Source organism: Numida meleagris, unplaced genomic scaffold (assembly GCF_002078875.1).
Source record: "Numida meleagris isolate 19003 breed g44 Domestic line unplaced genomic scaffold, NumMel1.0 unplaced_Scaffold119, whole genome shotgun sequence".
Taxonomy (NCBI): Eukaryota; Metazoa; Chordata; class Aves; order Galliformes; family Numididae; genus Numida; species Numida meleagris.
Genome location: NW_018362987.1, coordinates 195,443 through 218,482, shown reverse-complemented (window position 1 = coordinate 218,482; position 23,040 = coordinate 195,443). Strand labels below are relative to the sequence as shown.

Below are 23,040 nucleotides of genomic sequence, written 5' to 3'. Positions count from 1 at the left end.
GACCCGTCTACGATTTTCCTACCCTTCCACTTTTCCCTTTGTTTTCCCCAGGGCATGGGTCTGCGGGTCCCCCCGTCGCATTAGCCACGGGACCGGTCCGGGCCAGCCCCTAAACTGCCCACATATTTTTTTTCTCCTTTCTCTCTTTTCCAGGCCCGGTGGGCCTGTGGGCCTGCTGTCCCCCTGTCATGGACACAGATCCATAGATAATGCCTTGACGAATAGCCTTGGATGTGAAATGCAAACAATCTTAGTTTGGTGGTGGGGGAGGGTTCTTCCAATCCCCCCCTCGTTTTTGTTTTTGTTTTTCAACTTTTTAATATTTATTTTTATTTATTTAAGATTGGCAGTAACATCCATACAACCACACTCTAAGCAAAGTCTACTTAGCAGCTCTGTTCTTACAGACTCCTGTGCAGTTCTGCAGCAAAAAGAGCAAGGTAAAAATCACATCACAGTTGTAAAGCATGAATTCTGTGTCCCTGAATGCAGTAGTTGACTCTATGAGATTTATCTCCTTTTAAATATGCTACAAGTAGATTGCCATTTGCATGTTCTCATGAACATCTATTTTAGTCAAGCAGATTATAAAACATACAGTCTCTATTTCCCAATATTTAAACAGCTAATTAAATAATCTCTGCAAGTTCTCATTTTTATTTCAGAACAAAGATACATTTCTACTGGGCAAGCACAATGTCATTCAATGGTAGAGACAAAAACTGAATTTTACTGCCCCAAGGACATTAACTATTTTTTTTTTGTTCTTAACCCCAGAGCAAGAGCAACCAGTCCAGGGCTAGAACTTCTCACAGAGGCTTAGACTTGAGTTTCTCATGGTAAACCCTCCCGCCCTCCTTATCCCTCTCTACAGCCCCTCCTGCCTCCTGGGCCCCACAGTGCTGCCCACCCTGAGGTGCAGGTGCTCCAAACAACAGCTAAGCTGGCATTGCGTAGCAAGTCTCTATTTCTTAAGTGCATCTGTGTTTTCTTCAGAAAGGGTACTTTTAGGACATGTTGAGAAACTACGCCAAGGTTAGAGAAGCAAATTGGTTGCAACACCTCCAGCACAAACTAAACTTCTGCATCTCAGAAATCAAGAGAATTACATAAACTGCACACAAAAGCACATCTCAGCCCTACTAACATTGAACAAACACAGAAAAAAAGTCCACCTCAGCAGTTACCAAAAATGATACATTAAAGTATTTGTATAAGGCAGTGGAGCAGAAAGTCGTAAAATTCTATTGATGATTTTTGAGCTGCAGTGGAAACAACCACCATTAGACTAACTAAGTGCAATACACTGTCCTTCTGGGAGTCCAGAAAATATACAATGCTTATTCATTAATGAAAAACAGTGTCAAAGAAAGCTTCTCCTCCTTTAGCACTGAAGTACCCATTTCCTACGGAACTTTCCTGTCTTTATATCCTGAGGTTGCTCAGGATGCCAGCAACTTCTGGGTCACCTGCCATTCACCAAGTGAAAGGAAAGAAGCTTCTATATAATTAACACATTCAAACTTCCTAGTTTCTAACACTCACATGGGATTAATTATGTATAATACTTAGAATATTGAAATTTAAATTCTGTACAGCTCTTGATTCTCACACTTGAGAGCACTACTGAATCATACTTTTATCCTGTCTGGCTTCTAAGCAGATGCAAGAACCAAAATTACACTAGAATTAAAACAACCCACAATACTAAACCACAAACAGCAAAAACTTGGAAAGAGATTTAAGTTACTGCAACATACTTAGCTATAGATTACACTGGCAGCTCCAGCGATTCTATCAAGTTTGTTTTCAAGTTCACATATATGAAACTTGATTCATTCAGTACACTAAATGTGAAAAATTTTAAAAAACACATTTTCACATTGTAGATTCATGACTTTAAGGCCAGTATTTTACACCAACTGCATATTCATATATTCAAGGATAATACTATCTATTTCAAGTTTTTCAACCTTTCCAGCTAAAATAACCTTCCAACCACTTCCACGTGTCTTAATTTTAATTCACAATGAATTATCTTAAAATTTTGCCTTATTGTACACTTCAAACATTTGCCTTCAGTATATTTACTTCTGCTACTTTACAGTTTACCGTATCCAAAAGGCATTCTCGTTTTGTAACAAAAGATGAATTCTTGACTCCTGGCCTTGAAGATCAAGTCTACAAGATCTGCTTTCTTTCCCACTGTTCACATTACTGAGACCTATCTCTCTTAGAAACCCACGTTCATCTTAGCTCTACACCTCACTGCAGCCAATTAGCATCACAAAGAACCTAGAGTGTAAGGCTTCACACATTCAAACAGTTTAAAAGTTGTATGTTTCATTTCATTACAATATTTTCTTTAATGTGATTGCCCAGATCCATTTATAATAGAACATTACCACGCAAATGAGAATGACAGGATGTATTTTTTCTTATATTTACTAATCCAAGTATGTGTCATTACTTCATAACAAATGGTTGACCTTACTGACACACAGAAAGGAGGAAGTTAGTCAGAAAATAATTTTGAGAGAAAAGACACAGGATGCCAGCATTCACTTCCACACCCTTTCTAGACAAGCCCCTTTACTACTGCAATACTTCCAGGATACTTCTCCCAATCACTGTACCTCTCCACAAAAACTTTTCTGTGGAATTAAACATAGAAGAAAATTAAGTTAGTTACGTACTTCTCCATCTCTGAAGCAGTGATTCCTGAAGGATCCTTATATTTAACACACAAATCTCTTGTCAAGCACACTTCATCCTCTCACATTAAAATAGATTAGTAAAAAGTAGGGTCCTTATGATACAGAAATAGTCTTTACCTGCTACTTACCCTGCAAATGATCTTTCCAATGACATCTGAAGGCAACTGTATGTTTGTGCAAAGCTGAGGAAAATACAAGTGAGAAAGACTCAGAGACTAAAAGGATCAACTTAGTATACAGGTACTTTTCTTTAGGAATGACTTTAAAAGTGCCCTACTGCAGCCTGAACACATCTCCCCTTCTGTACTGTGTAAGGAAAGTACAGAGAAGGTAAAACCAGGGAAGAAAAGCAATGTGCAGTAGACCTAATGCAAGTTAATGAATAATTATTCTCTTCTTATTTGTATTGGTCCCTACAGTCATCTTTCAATTTACATGACCGAAAAGAGCAGTATGTAAGGAATATTTGGAACATGGTAAAAAATGTTATTCTCAGAACTCTAATTTATAAATTTCATGGACAGTTAATCTGAGTTAGAAACTACTTTCAAAATGAGTTTCTGTTTACGGTGGAGTGAAATGCCAGCATAAACATAAAAGAAAATAGAAAAATAAATTGAAAGATCACCACTTAAACCTTGTCATCATTTGCACAGGCCTGCCTATCTGCACACACTATTTTATATTCATAAATCTTTGCCAAGTGACAAAAAACTTATCAGAACTAGAATTCATGAAGAAAATGCTTTTTCATCTTTTAAGCAAGATTTAACCCACAAATCAGGTATCAAGCTGCTGACCCAACAGTATTCATATACAAGGACCAAGGAATCAATTCAATTTTTAAGTAGTTCTTACATTACAATCATCGTTCCAATGCAAAAACTTTGAAGCATAGCACCCTACATGAAGGGATTCTGGATTAGAGTAGAAAGCTCAACGAATAGAAAAAACATATTTGTTTCACTGCCCATGATGCCGAAGCACAACACCCTCTTCTAGACCTTCAAGGTATATGGGGATTTTTTAAAACAAATTTTTAAAAATTCCTATCCGTTGTTATCTCATGCCTGTTTCGATATTAACTATGACATGACATCCTGTCACCCATCTGTAAGGGCTGCTTGCACGTAACATAGTTATACCTTCAAGGAACGAACACTCAGCATCACTAACACACTGGAGTTTTCTGCATTTCTTATTCACCAACTTGGTGCTGACAACCACATTTAGAAAACAATTGTAAATCCAGTGCAAATATTTAGAAGTATTAGTCAGCAGACACACAACATCCACATGTTATGTGTGCAGAATGCCAAAATTACAACTAATTTACTGGCCAGAAGAAGCCTAGCATTGAATACGTCTTTTTCTTCATGTCCTAAGATCATCTAGCCCAAGACAGTTGAATGTGATCAGTCTCCTCAAAAACTTGGCCAGTCGTGCTTGAAAATCTCCAGAAATGGAATTCCCTCAGCCTCTACAGGAAAAAATACGTATCTTTACAGCTAGCAGGAATTTCTCAAATTCTAGCTTGTGTCTTTTCTCAAGTGAGGATAGCCTGGCCCATCTTCCCTACACCCCACCACTCATTCTTTGAAGACAAACAATGACGCATATGAAAGGGGCTAATTTTCCCAACCTGCTTAAATAAATGTATTTTATTTCACTGATTGCCATAGAAAAAGAATCTGCTGGAATACAACACTGAAATTTTCTGAGTGTCATTCATTCATTCCTATTCCACCACGATTTCTTATTTACCTTGGTCTTTGTCTTTTGTTTGTTTCCTTTGAGGAACAGTGCTTCTGTATGACAGTGAAGAACGAGGAACCACTTAACTAAAATGACTAACACATCAACAAAAGAGGAAAAAAATGCAAAATGCTAGAGGGATTACAAAAATCAATCCAAGTTAAATAATTCATTTACTGAAATATCACAAAGTTTGCATCTCACAACTTAAGTCACCTGTGCACTACAGAACCTAAGTATGGTATCAAAATTATTTTAAAGCTCTTGAGATGCATAGCCTCTGAATCTTAGAATGAGGGTTCATTTCCTTTCATATATTGCTCATTTTATAGTTTAAAAGAATATAGATAAAAAAATAGTCTTTCAAAAAAATGCCATAGTATCTACTGACATTTAATCTTTTTTACTGATCTACTCATCCACCACATAAATGCCTGTCATAACCAGAAAGTGACACCTGCTCTTTACCCAAAGGGAAAAGGCAAGAGAAGTTTTAGAGACTGTCTACAAGGTTAATAGGTCTAAAGTGATTAACTGTGAAATGAACTGCGACAGTCATGGAAATAACTTTCAGTTTTTACTGCTCAAGCCCCGATCCTTCTGCCTGCTTGTGGTAAATAAGGCCACGTGGCAGAGAAAGAAGGACGGACTTCTAGATTAAATGCCAATACGTATTAGTGAGGGTATGAAATAGATTGTGAATAGAAGTTTAAAACTCACTATCTTCATATATTCTGTCTAAAGTAATACGCGACCTCCTAGAAAAAATGCTTTTCAGATCAAATACACAAAAGCAATTTTCAGGACCAGTAGCGAAAGGCAATTCGAAGGCAGAGACTCCTTGTGGAGAATGAACTATCCTTTTATTTTTAACAAGGCAATTCTGCTTCAGTTTGGCTTTTCTTCACAATTGCCCCTGTTAGGAACAGACTGCTGCTCTGACAGGACCCTGACCATTTCAGACTTCAGAGACCAACTTCCAAAAGCACAGAGCAGCAATACCTGCCTTACCATTTTTCCCATTAACATAAGAGATATTCAGATTTCAGCATCTTTACCTTCCACTGAGTTGAGAATGACTCATAAAATCTCAACGAAATAACATGAAGTCAAGGTAGCAAACCCATGCATTTAACCTCCTGAACTGTCAAATGCCAATATTAATGAATTGCATTATGAAATGCTGGCATTTCAGCCATCTCCCCTGTGTTCAACAACAGGGGTAGGCTTTGAGTATTGAGAATTTGTTTTCTTTTGCTCTGTGTTTAATTTGTTCTACTCATTTGCCTTCAGTGTTGAAATTGAACGTTGTATTTCGAAAAATGGAGTATTTCCAAATACATAATTTGCAGATGCTAACAACACTCTTAAGTATTCTAGAAGGTTAAAAAAACAACAGGAACCCAAAAATCCATACTTCAGAAGAGTAGCAGCTTATAAGAAGAGCTGTTATTTTTCTTCGAAAATCCTAAAAGATGTAATATTTCTCACAATGTAATCTGATAGCCCAAGAAAAGTCAAGTTTATTCTCCTAATTTACTCAGGAGCTTTAGAAAATGGGAGGATCTTCCCAAGAGTTCTGTTTATACTGGTTTATTGAAACCAGTTTGGTGCTGCAGAAGATAGGGAACAAGGAAGGCAGGGCAGCAGTTCATCCCACCCAGATGACTACCACCACAAAGAGTGGATGCTGTAAACATTGAAAGCAGACCCAAATTTCAACACACACAACTTCGGATATTCTTTTCCTCACTGTGGTGCAGAAAGCATTGGTAATTCACCTATAAATAAATATACAAACATCTACAGACAAATGCTTACAAGTTGGGCTAGATCTTTGTAGTTATTCTACCTACCTGGATCCTGGCAAAGCACATATACCAAAAGAAGTGCGCTAATTTGAAGGCATTAGAGCACCAAATCACTGACAGATGGATCTATTAGAAATCCCTTTCTGATTTTATGATCTGAGGAACTGGCTCAGACAAAAACCCTCAGTCCCTGAGAAGTGGAGAATTAAGAGGTAGTATTTGCAGTTACTCCACAAATGACCTCTGCTGCAAGCTTATTTCCAGTTTAGTTCAGTACAAACAGTAGGAAATGCGTGGCTCCTTCAACACAAATTAGCAGTGCTCAACTCCTCAGGCACAACCATCCTTCCTCCACATAACCTGCGGTTGAAACCCAGAGATTAAGTATCAGAGATGTATTTGATTAATTTATGCACAGTATGGCAGTTAGCATTTCAAGTACGTGCAGTGGTCTCCCTTGGTATTTATGACAGTTTAAGCTGCAGTGGATGCAAGATGGGCGTTATGCTCATGGATGTGATCACAAAACAGTGTGTGATCTTAACTGCAAAACTAAACAAAAAATAACCAGAAGGACAAATTGAGTCTATTAAAACACATGGAAAAGGATAAAAAAAAAAGAAAGCAGAACAGAAAAATTAAAAAGCGTTTTCAAGCTCTATAGAACTGAGAAACTGTTTTATGAATTCGGTTTAGCCATTCTTATTCAGAAAGACGTCATGTCAGCCTTTTCCTCGTTAAGCATTAGGTGAAGCATAACAATACTGTGAGGTACTGAAAGAAAACTCGTCTACTTTGGCAGACAAATTACGGTAAATTCAATTTCACGTCTTCCATTAGCACGGCACAAAGACAGAGAAATTTTGTCTAAAATCCACTGAGACAGGAAACAGACAGCTAAATTGGGACTGCGAGGTTCTGAATGGCACATATGCTGCAGTAACTCCTGAAATTTATTTCCTAAGTGAAGCAATGAGTGAGGTAAAAGATAAACACAGTCATTGGGGTCCAAGTGACTATTCTGCAGTTATTTTCAATTGTGCACTGATGTTGTATCCAGTTTCTGATTCCACGGGGATCTGATATCACTCGGAAATCTATCAAATCTATAAGCATCCACCTCCACGTGCACAGGGTACAGAAGATTCATTGTATGGTATTTAAATCAGTCCTGCTAAAACGCTGCTCCTTCTCTGAGATCCAGTCTTAACAGGATATTTATACCAGTAATTACACTGCCAATGCATCTCATGTCAGTTATTGTTTCATCACTAATATTTTTTAGGATAGATATTATAGATATTAGATAGATATTATCATGATTTTAAATAAACTTCTGCTAAAGATAATAGTCTCCAAACTCAAGCCCATATTTTCCTTTTGCCAGAATGAGGCCATATGTTCTAGATCACAAAGCAAGGACCATCAGCACCTGGGCTGCTGACAAGGAGCAGCAAGCTTATTGCAGTAGCTGTAAGCTTCACAAAGCTCCTCGTGCTTTGTCTTTACCAGCTGCATCTTCAGAGACAGGTGCAGGGACACACATTCGGATAGGCGCTGCACTCAGCTCCACCTAGCACTCTGACTCAAGCAAAATGCCAGTGAACAAATTGAAAATATGATTTACCATGTCATTTCCTATTTCCACACTGACAGCATAACTCATGCTCTTAGAGAACACCTGAAAGATCACCAACATTTTGCCGTCCATTTCAACATTTCATTATCAACCCAAAGTAAAAGTCATTAAAAAGATCTGAAATTAAATTTTCCTTCTGATTAGAAGGGGGCCTTCATAAGCTTGATGTCTGTGTGCCACACACTGATTTCAGCCTCTTTTGCAAAGCTCTCCAAAAGCCCTTGGGGGTGGAAAAAAATATATATAAAAATTACAACACCAAAAATCTTTCTTGTGTTAAGTTAGTCATCTGCAGGGTAAAACAACACGGCCAAAGGGCTCCCACACATATGTCATAATAAACACGAGCTGCAGAGTTCTAGTTAATATACATACATTTTATAACAAAATGGTCCTTTTTTATCCTGCTTTCACCTTACAAACTCTCTCAATGTGAAGATTTAAACTAACAAGATCTGTACTCTTATTTACAAAAGTTCAGAACTGAATGCTTTTACTTTCTTAAAATTTTACCATAAGACCACAACATTAGGAATGAGTCTAGCAATTAGACTGATCCATTCAGATTCAGCCTTGCCCTTGTGCAAGGAGAGTGAGGTCCTTATGAGAGCAAGGTGCAAAAACCTTGGTACTACTGAGACACTCGAGTTTTATGCTACTATGCATTTCTAATTTAAAGAAAGGTACTGATAACTCATGCATTCTTAGGAAGGTCTTACTATGAAGTAAAAGAATATGAAAGCAGATGTTATTCAGATATTTCGTATCATATATTATAACCCACTGTTATTTATATAAGGCTGCATATATATACTGTATATATATAAGGCTGTTGCTTTTTTTTTCAGCTCAACTTCACAATTATTATAGATCCATAAGATGGACAAAAGATCACATTAATCTGTCTTATTGAAGTAAGACTTCATAGTATAGCAGATAACTGCTAATAACTAAAAGACTAATTGGAAATCAGTCTATATTTGGACAGCTTACTTATAAATATCAAGATGACGTTTCACAAAATACTGTTTGATCAACTGCAATTTTGACAATGACTGACCCACATTGAAATTTCACATCACACTACCAATTTTGGTAGTAATTTTCTGATGAAATATGCTGCTGGACAAATGCATTTCTTTAGAACTCTTCCATGCAATGCTTTGGGGCAGAGCAGTATTTTCAGCATCCCACAGTGACAGATTCTAGGAAACCCATAAGGACTTGTGAAACACGCAAGTCAACAATCACATACTTGCAGCCTTTTTAAAAACCATAAAAAATGCATTTAAAACAGTTCTGAATGAAAATCTGTGACATTTCATAGAACAGGTCCCAGAGTAAGTACACGCAAACAGAGGCTAAAGTTTCAGTGACCTATCTCATTTATCATTTTGTTTACTAAAATGAATCTGCTCACTTGCAGTTGATATTAAAAACAAGAGGCAGAACTAAGGCTAGAATGATGCACAGATTCAACTACTGAAGACATTAAGTGAGAGAATTGAATTCAGCAACCCATTTGTTCATGACAGGATGTTCTACAGTAATGGGGAGAGCAAAATGAGACTATTTAGATCAATTAATCTAGACTTCTTGAAGAGACAGCTAAATAAAGAGCTATTTGATCTGATAAGGCCTACTAGACATATTAGTTTCAACACAAATAACTTATCTTTCATTCTTCATTTTGGATTCTCTGAGTTGTTCTTATTCAACATAGAAGTCTTTTTCTTAGCTTTAAAAACTACAGGCTTCAATATCCATTATTCCAAGGAAGCCTAAGGTGACCTTGAATGCGCAGCTCCGATGATTTTCAGTTAACTGCAGGGAGCAGATGAAAGCTCCACTACAACTGTTGGCCTTTTATAATGGTATGGCAGCACTGGTGGACAAAGGAAGGACAACTGATGTCGTCTACCTGGACTTCTGCAAGGCCTCTGACACGGTCCCACATTCTCATCTCTAAATTGTAGAGAGATAGATTTAAATACTGGACTGTTTAGTGGATTAAAGAATTGGTCGGACAGCTGCAGCCAGATGGTTATGGTCAATGGCTCTTTGTCCAGGTAGAGGCCAGAGACGAGTGGTGTCCTTCAGGGCTCTGTCCTGGGACCGGTGATCTTCAGCATCTTTAACTCTGAAGTAGACAGCGGGATCGAGTGTACACTCAGCAAGTTTACTGATGACATCAAGCTGAGTGATGCAGCTGATACGATAGAAGGAAGGGATTAGGAAATCAACCTAATGAGGTTCAACAAGGCCAAGTGCAAGGTGTACAGACTGAGAGAAGAATTCATTGAGAGCAGCTTATGCAGAGAAGGACTTGGGAGTCCTGGTGGCCAAAAAGCTGGGCGTGAGCCAGAACTGTGCTCTTGCAGCCCGGAAGGCCAACAGTACCCTAGGCTGCATCAAAAGAGGAGAGGCAGCATGGAGACGGAGATCACTGTTCCCCTCTGCTCTGTCTTTGTGAGGCCCCACCTGGAGTACTGCATCCAGGCCTGGGGCCTCCAGAACATGAAAGACTGTAGAGTTGTTGGAAAGGGTCCAGAGGAGGACCACAAAGATGCTCAGAGGACTGGAGCATCTCTCCTATGAAGAAAGAGTGAGGGAGATGTGCTTGTTCAGCTTGGAGAAAGCTCTGGGGAGACCTCATTGCAGCTTTCCAGTACTTTAAGGGGATTCATAAGCAGGAAGGAAACCAACTACCCTATCCGAGAGAGTGGTCAGGTGCTGGAATGGGCTGCCCAGGGAGGTGGTGGAGCCACCATTCCTGGAGGTGTTCAAGAAATGTTTAGACGTAGTACTGAGGGACATGGTTTAGTGGGAAATATTGGTGATAGGTGGATGGTTGGACTAGATGACCTTAGAGGTCTTTTCCAACCTTGGTGATTCTGTGATTCCTGGAGGCATTCAAGGACAGGTTGGATGGAGCCCTGAGCAGCCTGATGCTGCTGACATGGGGTGGGTGGCAACCTAGCCCATGGCAGAAGGCTTGGAACGATATAGTTTTAAGGTCTCTTCTAACCCACGCCATTCTGTGATTCTGTGATACATCCATCTCGCCTGGTTACAGTAGGGCTGAACACAGTGCTCCACAATAAACAGTTTGAGAGTAAATGAGATGTGAGGTGAAAAAAAATAAGATTTGTAGACTTCTCTGTTACGAGAACCATTAGGACACTAGGCTAAAACATACTCTTCACATTTCATGGAAATTCAAGCAACATTCCATCACATTCACTTGAACGTAGGTTGTAGTGAGCTGGGGGTTGGCCTCTTCTCTCTTGTAACTTGTACAAGGGGGAATGGCCTCAAGTTGTGCCAGGGGAGATTTAGGCTGGACATCAGGAAATACTACTTGTCTGAAAGAGTGGTCAGGCGCTGGAATGGGCTGCCCGGGGAGGTGGTTGAGTCACCGTCCCTGGAGGTGTTCAAGAAACATTTAGATATAGCATTGAGAGACATGGTTTAGTGGGGTTATTGGTGGTAGGTGGATGGCTGGACTGGATGATCTTGTAGGTCTTTTCCAACCTAGCTAATTCTATGATTCTGTGATTCTACTACAGACAGTAATGGAAGCAGACTGCAAAAGTGGATGAAACCACAGCCAGTCCTTTCATAAGAAAATCCACCACACATCTGGGGACTGGTAGGGAAACGGAGTGGAAATGATTCAAGAAAAGTAGCTCATGCAAGATTCTTCAGTTACACAAATCCTTCATGACACTCGATCAGACTGAAGAACTATTAAGAATACAATCACTACCTTTCTACAAATTACTTTCATATACTTCTTTCTGTGTACTTAGAAATCTCCTCAATCGCTTTTATTTCTTGTTCAGCAGTTCCTTCATGTTTTCTGAAGCTCCTCTGGGTGATTCATAAAGCCAGGCAGAAGGGAAAAGACCTGAGCCGCAGTTAGCTAATTGAAGTACTACTGGAAGTCATCAGAGGTTGCTACCTAAATCAGAGTCAGCTCCTATTTTGAAGGGAAGAGGTACAAGTTTGTGTTTCATTTACATTCCACCACCAAGTTGCTTCTAAGTAATCCAGATCATTCCACACATCAAATGGCAAATAGGTAGATTTGAAAAGCAGCACTAGAACCATTTCATGCACACAAAGATTTAATACAGTTGTTAATCCTTCAGCTACTCCAAAGGGAGTTATCTTTAATGATATGCCTATCATTAAAGACACTCACAGAGGACTTTTACCTCCCCTTATTCTGAGTAATGCCTGTCCTGAAATATACTTCTAACCTTCCAGAAGCTGAACAGTTCCAAAGGCTGACACTGAAATAAACATAACACACCATGTCGCTCCAATATATACCCTCAATGCAAATAAAGATTTTATGTATAAAACAAACAAAAAAAAAAAGAAACAAAAAAAAAAGTGTTCAGGATAGGAAAAAATTAGTGCTAGTTTGGAAGAGATTTTTGTCTTTTTGAAGTGAATGTCACTCCTTCATCAGAGCTGTGGGAATAACCTTTCGCTAGACATAGACACTGCTTTTAATGTCCCAGGGAAGCGACAGTTTCCTACCAGCTGGAGGAAGGGGCTGGCAGGAGCCCCGTGAAACATTCCCCACGAGAACAGGTGAGCAGAGTAGCAGGCAGCCAGTGAGGCTATGCAGCCCTTGTCCTTGGAAGGTTTTGGGATGAGAAACAAAGTCCTGAGCAGGCTTCTCTGAGCAGGAGGGGAGGACCAGATCCCTTCCTAGATGAATTATTCTCACTGTCTCCAGTTTCTCACTACTACAGCACTCATCCTAGAAGCCAGGGGGATGATGAATGATGCGCTGTGATGGTCTTCCTTCTAATTGTTTTCTGCAGAGTCCTTCCAACTTTCAGTCAAAACGATGAAAACTAAAGAATGTGGTTGTACAGGAAGAGGAGTTGGGAAGTGCCTAAGTGACAGTTAAAGAACTGCCTAAAATATTTGCAAGAAAAGACTGCAGAAGATGTATTAGTAGTTTCCTCGAAGAGGGTGGCCAATTCTCCTCTGCAGTAAAGACATGACATTGTAAATGGCAATGAAATTTAATTTTATGTACCAGTATAAGCACATCATAGAACATAGTTACGATCCAAAATGAAGGTACATCTAAACAAGTAACCTAGCACCTCTGAGTCTCTGAAACAAAGTAATACCTGCATGTTTGTTATCACAACATTACAATGCAATTAAAAGTACACAGATAAATGTGTAGGTAAGAGCTTGATTAATTTGATATATCTCAAATTTTCTCACTAAGCACAAAAATACGGACATTAGCACCCTGATCCTAAATGAACTACGGTATTCTTACCTATATAAGATAACATTGTGCCAGTGACCAGAGATCTGAGTTTAAGATGAATTTTAAGATTTGAATTGCCTTTTCTCACCAAGCTAGCTACTCAGGAACAATAAAATCACCACAGTATAAAGTTGCCAAGTTTGTCTATTGAATTTTTAGGAGTTAAAATTGTAACAAGCCATCTGAAACTGCAAAAATGAATAAATTACAGATACAATAGAATTACACAGACATAGCAATTATCCTTCTTGAGTTCCAATTGAAAAAAAAAAAAAAGCAAGGAAAGGTATGAGTCAACTTTTTGGCCGCATTCTTAGTCTCTGCAGCAAGAGATAAGAGATAAAGATGAGAACACAGTAGGGTGTTATTTATCAAACCTCTTCTGTTCACATACCAACACTTATAATATAGCAAATCTCTAAGGTTTTTGTTCCTTTTTTTAATATATATCGTGTAAGATTTCATATTATTCAAAAACAGTACTGTAATACAACACTTCCCTTGGCACCTTTAAATAACATGGTTAATCCTATTTACAATATCAATATTGCATTTATGTCACTCAAAAATAACAACATTGTACTGCAGTGTTAGCTAAAACTGTAGGATAATAAAATCTGTATATATTCTTTTTTGAGTCTGAGTCAAACTTGAAACGGCATACCAACTGAACCATGCATTTTAAAAAGTCAAATGCAGCGCAGCAGTAAATCCTTGAAGCACGACTACCTGTTAGAGGACAGTTTGCAGTGAAGCCTCATCACATGTACAATGACTCTCTTAAAGTATAGTGCTTAGTCAGCAAAGCACATTAAAGAAAACTACTAAAGCTTGCAGACTGGTCAGTAATGTTTTTACATATACCTGTTAAGTCCAGAAAAAAAAGAAAAAAAAACAAACTATCATTGTATGCGATTTAGGAATTTAGTACGTTAATCTCGTAAGCACAGTACAAGGTTCAAGTGAGGTATGCTAAAATGCAGTCAGGCATTTGTGAACCAACTGCTGGTGGTTGGTTAAGTGTCACAAGTGAAACAGAACAATGTTTTTTTTTTTTTTAATATAAAAGCCCATTATTTTCAGTCACATGGACTTGCAAAGCAAATCTGTGGTCAGTAACTAATGTGCAAAAAGAAAGGATCAGCTACTGGGTAATTTATAAGAAACACTGAAGTGTGATGAGTAAAAGCAGCCTTTAACAAAGTGTCTGAATCCTTCTTCTTTTTGTCTGAAAGCTTGCTTTCTGAGGTATCTTTTATGATAAGACTCTAACTGACTTACCAAGGAGGTGAACGGTGGGTGTTGCTGTGCAGCAATCAACATCACCTTGTGAACATTTGAAAGCATTTCCTTGAGAGCTGTTGGCCTCAGGAAGAGAGTGCTCAGGAGTGTTCACTGGCGGAAGATCTGGCCTGTGACCAAATAACTCCAGCTTGGTATGTGAGACTGGGGAATGATACCATCGTATCCTGTGAAAAACAGGATGCAGGTGGGCACCTCCTTGCTCCCTCTAATCTGCTGGCAAGGCCCGGAAGATGGGAACAAAGGAGTTTCTGCTGAGATCCCAAAGACAGAAGCTGCCACTTCCAAAGAGAGCTGACTCAGCCACTTTGGATTTGAGCTGTCACTCCAAAGAGAGCTGACTCGACCACTTTGGACTTATAAATAAGTTCGCACTGCTGTTGGAAGTTGTCGTCATAAATAAGTTCATACTGCTGTTGGAAGTGGTTGTCAACCGAAGCAGTCGTCAACCGAACAACAACCCTTGATGACCCATCACCACTGAAGATCAACGTCTGCACTACAAACAACGCTGGACCCATGGTGGTGACTATCTCTCTCTTGCTTTCTACAAAGACTCCTTTCTTTTATTTCCTATCTCTTTTCTATCGCCCACCTTCCCTTCCCCATCTCTCTAAGCAACTAGGATTTGTAATAAACTGGTCGGGCTAACATTTGACCCATTGTGTCTTAATCTCGCCATCGGGTATGCATGTATTAAAAGAACCTCCTCTCCCTCCTATACATTGGAATGAGACACAAAGTTAGCAATGCTAGGGTACCTGCTGTTCGGCACAATTGTTCAAGCTGAGGAAAAACCAGTACAGAAACATACAGGAAAATCCCATGTTCCACAGTAGATATAGACACTATTTATTATCTACACCATATTGATTCTATATCCATTTAACCTTATTCTAACAATACTGAATTAATAATATTAATTAAAAAAATAATATGATCCAATGAAATTTTTATACTGCATAGGAAAACAGGAGAACTAGAAGCCTAAATATCCTTTGTAAATATGTACTGTACGTGCAGTCTATCCTAGAAGGAAAGAAGGTCTAAGCACTGAGGTAGGCAGAAACTAGCTGAAGGACTAAAAGCTGTCATAGCTTGCCTCAAGAACATAATGCATTATCTCACTGCAAAGACCAGAATCTGTAACATTTCTTGTGTCCTCTAACCTTTAAACTTACCTGTTTTCTGTTACTATTTATAACAAAATCTACATAGAGGCAACATATTTAACACCACAGTCAAACTCCATTCTTTGGGTTGGTAATGCTTGTTGGTAGCTTAACCACAGGAGACAAAAAAAGACAAATACTTCTGTGAAGGGTGGAACTATTTGTCAAACTCATCACTGGAAAGTTATAATGCTCTTTAAGCCTTGCTGTTTTCTTCTTTCTTCCTCCAGCAAGAATTCAAAAATATTTCAGATATTTAAAATCTTCACCAAAACTCACACTCTTTGTGGATATGAAAACAAATGGAGCAGTTAACACTCATCTTGTAGCTAGATCAATGAAGGAAATATGCTGTGGGCAGACAAGAGCTTGCTCTGAATTATTCCGCAGGCCCATCAAAAACTGCACAAACAACCAGCACAGTTCCATGATAATGGTGATAATTGACCACTTCACAGAGTAGTATGTCAGGTGCACAGCTACACAATTTTTAGTTCTCTGGAGCCCAAAGAGAAACTGTGTCTTTCCCATATATATCTATATACCTATACATTTATCTATAAATTTATCCTTCTAAAACATTTTCTTTTGAAGATGTTTCCCTAGTTACCTACATAATGTTTTTAGAGTAAACAGAAATGGCAGGGATGCTCTTAGCACAGCAGGAGCTCTGCTCAGAACATCTTCGTACTTCTAAATGGAAATATACCTTCACCCAGAAAATCAAGGTAAATACAACACAGGCCCAAAGCCATCGCTGTGCCACAGCTATTTGACTTAGAGTAAGACAGAGTCTATACTAATTATCCTTAGCACAGCTGTGCATAGCTTCAAAGACTCACAGAGCAGAGACTCCAGAGCTTGTATCATAGACTGATAAAGCCAATCACTCGCACATATTTACCAACTGTTGTAAGGGAAACTAAGGCAGCTCCCATGACTGCATCTTGCTATCAATAAACAGCCAGCTCCACATGTCCCTGATGTCCTGTCTTCAGCTGCTCATCTTGGTTACTTTGCTACTTTTCTGCACTTTGTTGCCTTCATGCTAATAACAAAGCAGGGCAGCTCTGAATTTCATCTTTCAACTCAGGTGATCATGTTATCTCAGATAAAAAGACAGGAGCAATGATCAAAACTACTTCCATTTCTCTCACTTCTTCCCATGATCTTTTCCTCACATCAGCTCAGACAGAATAGGTTACATGTCTGAGTGTCAAACATTGCTATGTGTAGAAAAAAAAACAAACAAAAAACCCATAACATCCGCTCTCCAGCTGATACTCACATCTTGAGCAGAGGCATCCTCCAACCTCCACTTTCAGACACTTGCTGCGTGATACCTTGGAAACACAGGAACATTCATTTTCTTCAAAGCTTCTCTGGAGTTAAATCTCCCATCGCTTTCAAGCTAGAGAAGTTCTTGGGACAAAAAGATCTTTTTTTAATTACTGGAAAAATTCGCACAGAACTTCCAAATGAAATCATGTCACACACGAGCGTGCATTTCTGAAACTTCACATTCATCTTCCTCATTTCTTAAGAGCTCTCCTGTCCTACCTTTTGCCACTCACATCCCAACATGACTACTCTTGACGCCCTCTACAGACTTGTGTCACAAAAACCTTTTCCGAGGCTCATCACAGAGATCCTGTTCAGCTTGGAAAAAAACTATACTTCACCACTTCGAGCTGTTTCTATCTGTTAAGAAGAGTGGGTAACCCTGGACTCCTCACTGAGCACTGAAAACAAACCATCAGGGCTGTTCCGAAAGTAATGCCTCCTATTTTCATGATGCTGGCCCACACTGTCAAAGGCATTTAGTGGTATGGCAGTAGAGGTTGAACCTTCCCACCAATATTCTGTAACATTTTGCTGCCACGTGGCAGATAGCAGCAGATAGCAGCAGATAGGCAGTCTGACAGAATGGCATCTGACATGGAAGTGAGTATGAAGCAAAGATGTACAACTGAACACCTCAGAGTGGAAAAACTGGCACTCACAGACACTCATCCGTGCTTGCTGAACATTTATGGAGACCAACCAGTGGATGTGAGCACAGTGAAGCAATGGGTGGATATGTTTCAACAGTGGCAACAGCACATATCCACTGGTGAAGATCTTTACGTGCGTGGCATGCAGGCTCTTGTTCATTGCTGGCAAAAATGCACAGCTAATAGTGGTCACTATGTTGAAAAATAGTGTTTTGTAGCTGACAAGTTGCTCTACCAAGTAGCATTATTGTGCTCTTTGTACATGTTGTAGTTTCCACATAATTTAATGTGAGGCACTGCTTTCAGAGCCATCTAAATACTTTACCAATCCATACTGTTCAAAACCTCACAATGACTGGGTGTCAACTCACCTCAGAAGCTGATGCTTTGAGGGCAGGGTACTGCTGAGCATCTTGCAATGGATACATTTCTATAACCACACATGGTATGCCTAGTATTAATTTAAAATTAGAAAACACCAATTCTTAATTTACATTTTGATTTCCACAGTTATGTAGTGTAATCAATCACCAGGACTAATGCCACCACTAAATCAGGATTTAAGATTAAGATTATCTGGGGTATACTAACAAAGACAGAGCTAAACATACTATACTGTTCTCTGCAGCAAAGTGAGGCACCGTTTTTCTTGCAGAGCACCATACCAAACTCCAATGACCTATTCCACCATATTTACTACAGAATATATACAATTTTTATAAAAAATTAAATACTTAAAATTTGGGGCACCTTTTGACCAATTCATACTTTGTTGCAATGTGGCTTTTGAATGTAAGCAGTACTGATACCACAGAAGTCCTAAAAACATTCCAATTATTAAACAAAGTCACCCCAAAAATGTGAGAGGATGCACATGATTTTATTCAATTATAGTCATTTCTCCTGAACGTGGAGAGATTTATCTTTTTAATGCATTTTATCATTTTTATCCCCCCAGTGGGATGCGGGAGAGAACAGAAAAACAAAGGAAGAAGAACTCGTTGGTTGAGATAAAACTAAGTTTAAAAAAAGAAAAGGAAAAGGATAACAGTTATGACTAAGTATATTTATATAAATATATGTAACAGGTGATGCACAAGCAATTGCTCACCACCCCCCAACTAATGCCCAGCTAGCATTCGAACAGCAGAAGGGAGAGAGAGACAAACTTCCACCCCCTTCAAAACTCCTTCACGTCACATGGTACAGAAGGTGCGGAATATCCCTTAGGCCACTTTAAGTCAGCTGTCCTCATTCTGTTCCCTCCCAGCTTCCTGGACCCTTCGATGCAAATGTCCTTGGCTCTGTACAGCACTGCTTAGAAGTAGCTATAAGCATCGGTGTGTTATCAGCACTGTTTATCTCCTAGAACCAAAACACACCATCATACCAGGCACTCCGAAGCAAACAATTCCATTCCAGTGGAAGCTAGGACAAGAACATACCATTGGAGTTCTATTTAAACTGTAAGTATTCTATTGAAGAACATCTAATATATGCTGATGGAAATTTGGAGAAATTATTTACCTAGGTGGGATTTCTCGGGAAATTTCTAGAAAGCAAATCAATAAATGTTTGCAGATTGAAAATCTGATCACACTCTTGACAGTCCCAAGAGGGAGCTGTGAAATTGTCATTTTGTCAAAAGATCTCAGCAGAATTAGTTATCTGTCTCTGAAAATTGCTAAAAGATAAGAGGACAGCAGTGGGTGTAGGGAAGGCAGACAGAATCAATAGAACAGCACTCTGTGTTATCTATACTAGCAGGCCTTTACCTTATTTGTGATCTCTATAATAGGGAAGGTTAAAATTTATTTTATGCTTCAATAAAGTATTTGATCAAGACTGTATGACTATTTGGGAAGAGTCTAACGAGGTGCAAATGATAGATATACTGTGATGTGTAGAGTTTTTATTTCCAGCTCATTAAATCAAGTCTGACTTAACAGAACCAACAGTCTCTGAAAGCTCATGGATTTATTTATTTATTTTTTGTCTCAGCCTTACTACTGCTAAAGCAGTTACTGATATCAAAAAGTCACTGATCACAAAGAGCGCTGCTTCATATTTCTATTGGTAAATGATGCATAGCAGTAAATCTTACATAGAAACAAAATTGAATACCATTTTGGTGCCAGCCCTTTTCAAGAAGGCTTTAGAGACCCCAGCAGAGAAATTCAGAGATGATTGCTACCCTACATCTTCTCCATGAGTAAAGAAGTATCCAGGTGCTATTCAAGACAATAAACTTCTGACACCACACAGGCAGCTCACTGAAGATTCTCAAAGGCTCACTATAAAGCACACCAGTGTTACAGAGGAGCGTACAAGCAGCTGCTCTTCTAGCAGCTTCACTTTGGAATAACAATAGGCAGGAAGGGTCAGAAATGCAGAAACCCAGAAGTTATGCCAGTGACCTAGCACCAGCCAGGCTCACAGCCACTTTCAGCATGTGGCTCTAAATCTCTTTCCTTTGCAAATATTTTTATCAAAACAGCATCACTGCAATTTTTCTCCTTCTTGCAAGTACAGGGTTGCAGCATGAACCACTATTCACATCTGTTCAACTTGGCTCAGATGCTTGCAGCCATCTACAAATATCCCTTGGAGTTGTTCTTGCAGAACATATTTTGGTGCATATCAGAGTCTGGCAAACTCTTGTTTGTTTATTTATTTATTTTCCTCCTCAAGAAAATAACATCTGAGAGCACACTGCAGTGGAACCACATCCCATGCACACAAGGAAATAGGCAATATAAGACATCTCATTATTTATGCAAGAAAACACGCACAACTTTCTGTGTGCCTTCCTCACCTCAACAGAGATGAAATGAGACATGGGACTAAACTTTTTCCAGCTCCACTGCTGCAGGCTTTCATGGAGTATCAAACAGTTTTGCATATTAACGAGAGGCTGACACTCTTTGAATTTGCACCAACCTGTTCCTCAAATGGAACAGAATCAATTCAAACAACAAAAATGGAACTTTCACACCTGTCTGCAGTAGACAGAAATGATCTCAGAAGGTATACGAGTTGCCTTCTCCAGAAAGAACAGCCCTAGAAATTCATTAATTCAACTACCATTTAACTTGCTTAATCCAAATTTACCTGCTTACCTTACTGAGAAACAACTCTAGTGTCTGAACTTGGCAAGGACAGTCCCTATGGATATAAAATTAATCAATGTCACTCTTTATTCTCAGAAATAATTGCTGGTGGCCACACAGGAAGGAAAGAGAAATGCTGGCCTCTTGGAGTTACAGAAATACTCACTAATAGACAAATACACTTCCTGTGGAATATCTTTCACAGCTTGAGACCAGTACCTGAAACAGTAGTAGAAGAAACGCTCCCTGAGAGCATTCCCTGTTCAACAGGGAAGCATAAATAGGTCTCCTCTTTTCTCACCCAAATCACTAAAAATTTTCCTCTAGACTGAAAAGACAAGCTTTTTTCCTCTCTAACAACCAAATAAAACTTGTTGTGTCCATGAGTTAATTATTAAAAAAACATCTATTAAATTTGAAGTCTTTAGAAGTGTGGTACGGAGGCCTTAAAGGATCACTTTCAAATATATTTCCTTCCTGAGAAGAAATACTGGAAATAGCCAAAACTCCTCTTCATACTTCTGAGCCTCCAAAACCTCTGACTGCTTTAGAAAACCTGTCGCACACCCATCTCAATCCTGCTCAGTCTCACACTCCATTTAGTCTGACTACTTTCAAAATTCCCTTTGAATCCTTACTCTGCAAATCTGACTCCAGTGGGATTTTCAGAACTTGACGGGAAGAGAATATGCCTCCAGTATGGAGCTTTGTGTAACTGCATTCAGTAATAAATCTCTTTGAAATCACCAAGCCTGACCAATAAGAATGAAATTAATTATGGTGCTGTTTAACTTGGGTATGTAGGTTATGCAACTCAGAAGAATATCACAGTAGCTATTTTAATGGGGGGGTCATCATTATTCAGTGAGACATTTGAGAGTGCTCCATGTGGCTTAAGCATTTGTAAAGAAAGATTTCATCAATTGCACAATGATTCCCATGCTTTCTATAGAAAATGTTTCTTTGCTACCATGAAATAGGGAAGGCAACAGAAAACATCAGAAAGAAAAAGGAAAGCTCTTTTCATGGCTTTACCCTGCTGTGCTTCGGGTATTTAAGCAGAAATGTCCTCTCTTCTCAAAGACATTTTGAAATGCTCTTCCTATATGAGTATGCATCAGATGCAATCAATACGCAGCTAGGGATCAAATCTTCACAACCAGGCAGAGCCCAGCAGTTCCCATTCTGACCTGAGCACCCAGTTTATCAGATGTTCACGTAGGTAGAACCATTTGGGGACTTGAGATTGACCCTTTTCATGGACCAAATGTTCTGTAGAACCATTATCTCATCCCCCTGACCATTGTTCTTTTGAGAAATAGCTGTCTTCAATCCTGGACCCTAAGAAGAGGTTCATAAAACATAAAATAGATCAAATTCCTTTTGTTGTGTTATTCCAAATGCCCAGTAGTATTAAGGTATCACATCTTACTTTCAGAATTGCAAGAAACGATTCCGAGAGCTGCTTCTGTTCCCACTGTTCAAAGCACAGAGATGGATCAAAAATGTGCTTTATGTTAAGGATACCTTCCCCACCTTGTAAAATTGGACTGCAAGAAGTCATGCATGTTCTTTTTTAAAAAAAACAAACATAACAACAACAAAAACAGCATGTGGGTGCTGAGAAAAGACTAAAATATACAAAGATTAGGACCATGCTGATGTATTTAAACATGGGTTTCTCCCACTGAATTGCAGTTTCCTCATAAATGTCAGAGCAGAACACTACTAAAAAAAAATATGAAAATAAAGGCATTGTTTGCCCTCTGTCCTCAGTGACAACTCCTTCAGTGGATGCCACTGCAGAAAGTAAAGGAAGGTGCCTGAAAAGTTGTATCTCAGAAGGAAACAGTTTGAAGCAAATCAAAGCTGTAATTTTTGCACCAGAGGAGAAGGGAAGGAGATTTAGAGCCATCTGGGACTGAAGATGAATGTAAGCGGCTGGAGGCTGGTAAGCAAAGCACTGGAAGGAAAGAGTGACAGAATGAGAAAGCAAAAATGGTCCGAGAAGAGAAATGGCACTGAGTATTCTTAACTATCACATCTTTGGGGCCTCGCATTGGGCTAACAGCTGAGAAAGCTGAGAATGTTGTGTTCTTCATTTTAAAGGATGTTAACAAAAAAGTACTCTCATGAAATATCAAATAGTATTGAAATAATCAACAAAGGAAACAATTTAATCTCACAAGTCCTGTTTGAATAGCACAAAGCAAAGAAGGCAAAATCCAAATA

The 23,040-nt window shown here is 39.0% G+C and overlaps 1 protein-coding gene across 19 annotated transcripts in view; it reads right to left on the bottom strand.

Moving 5' to 3' along the window:
• The window catches only part of PCDH15 (protocadherin related 15), a 736,955-nt gene that overhangs the window by 569,384 nt on the left and 144,531 nt on the right, over nucleotides 1-23,040 (bottom strand). For 17 of the 19 annotated variants that reach the window (XM_021381881.1, XM_021381890.1, XM_021381879.1 and 14 more), the window contains one exon: nucleotides 16,993-17,126. The exons of the other annotated variants lie outside the window; for them this stretch is intronic. The gene's annotated coding sequence lies outside the window, so the exon portion shown is untranslated. The remainder of the gene's footprint in view (nucleotides 1-16,992; nucleotides 17,127-23,040) is intronic. 19 annotated transcript variants of the gene reach the window in all.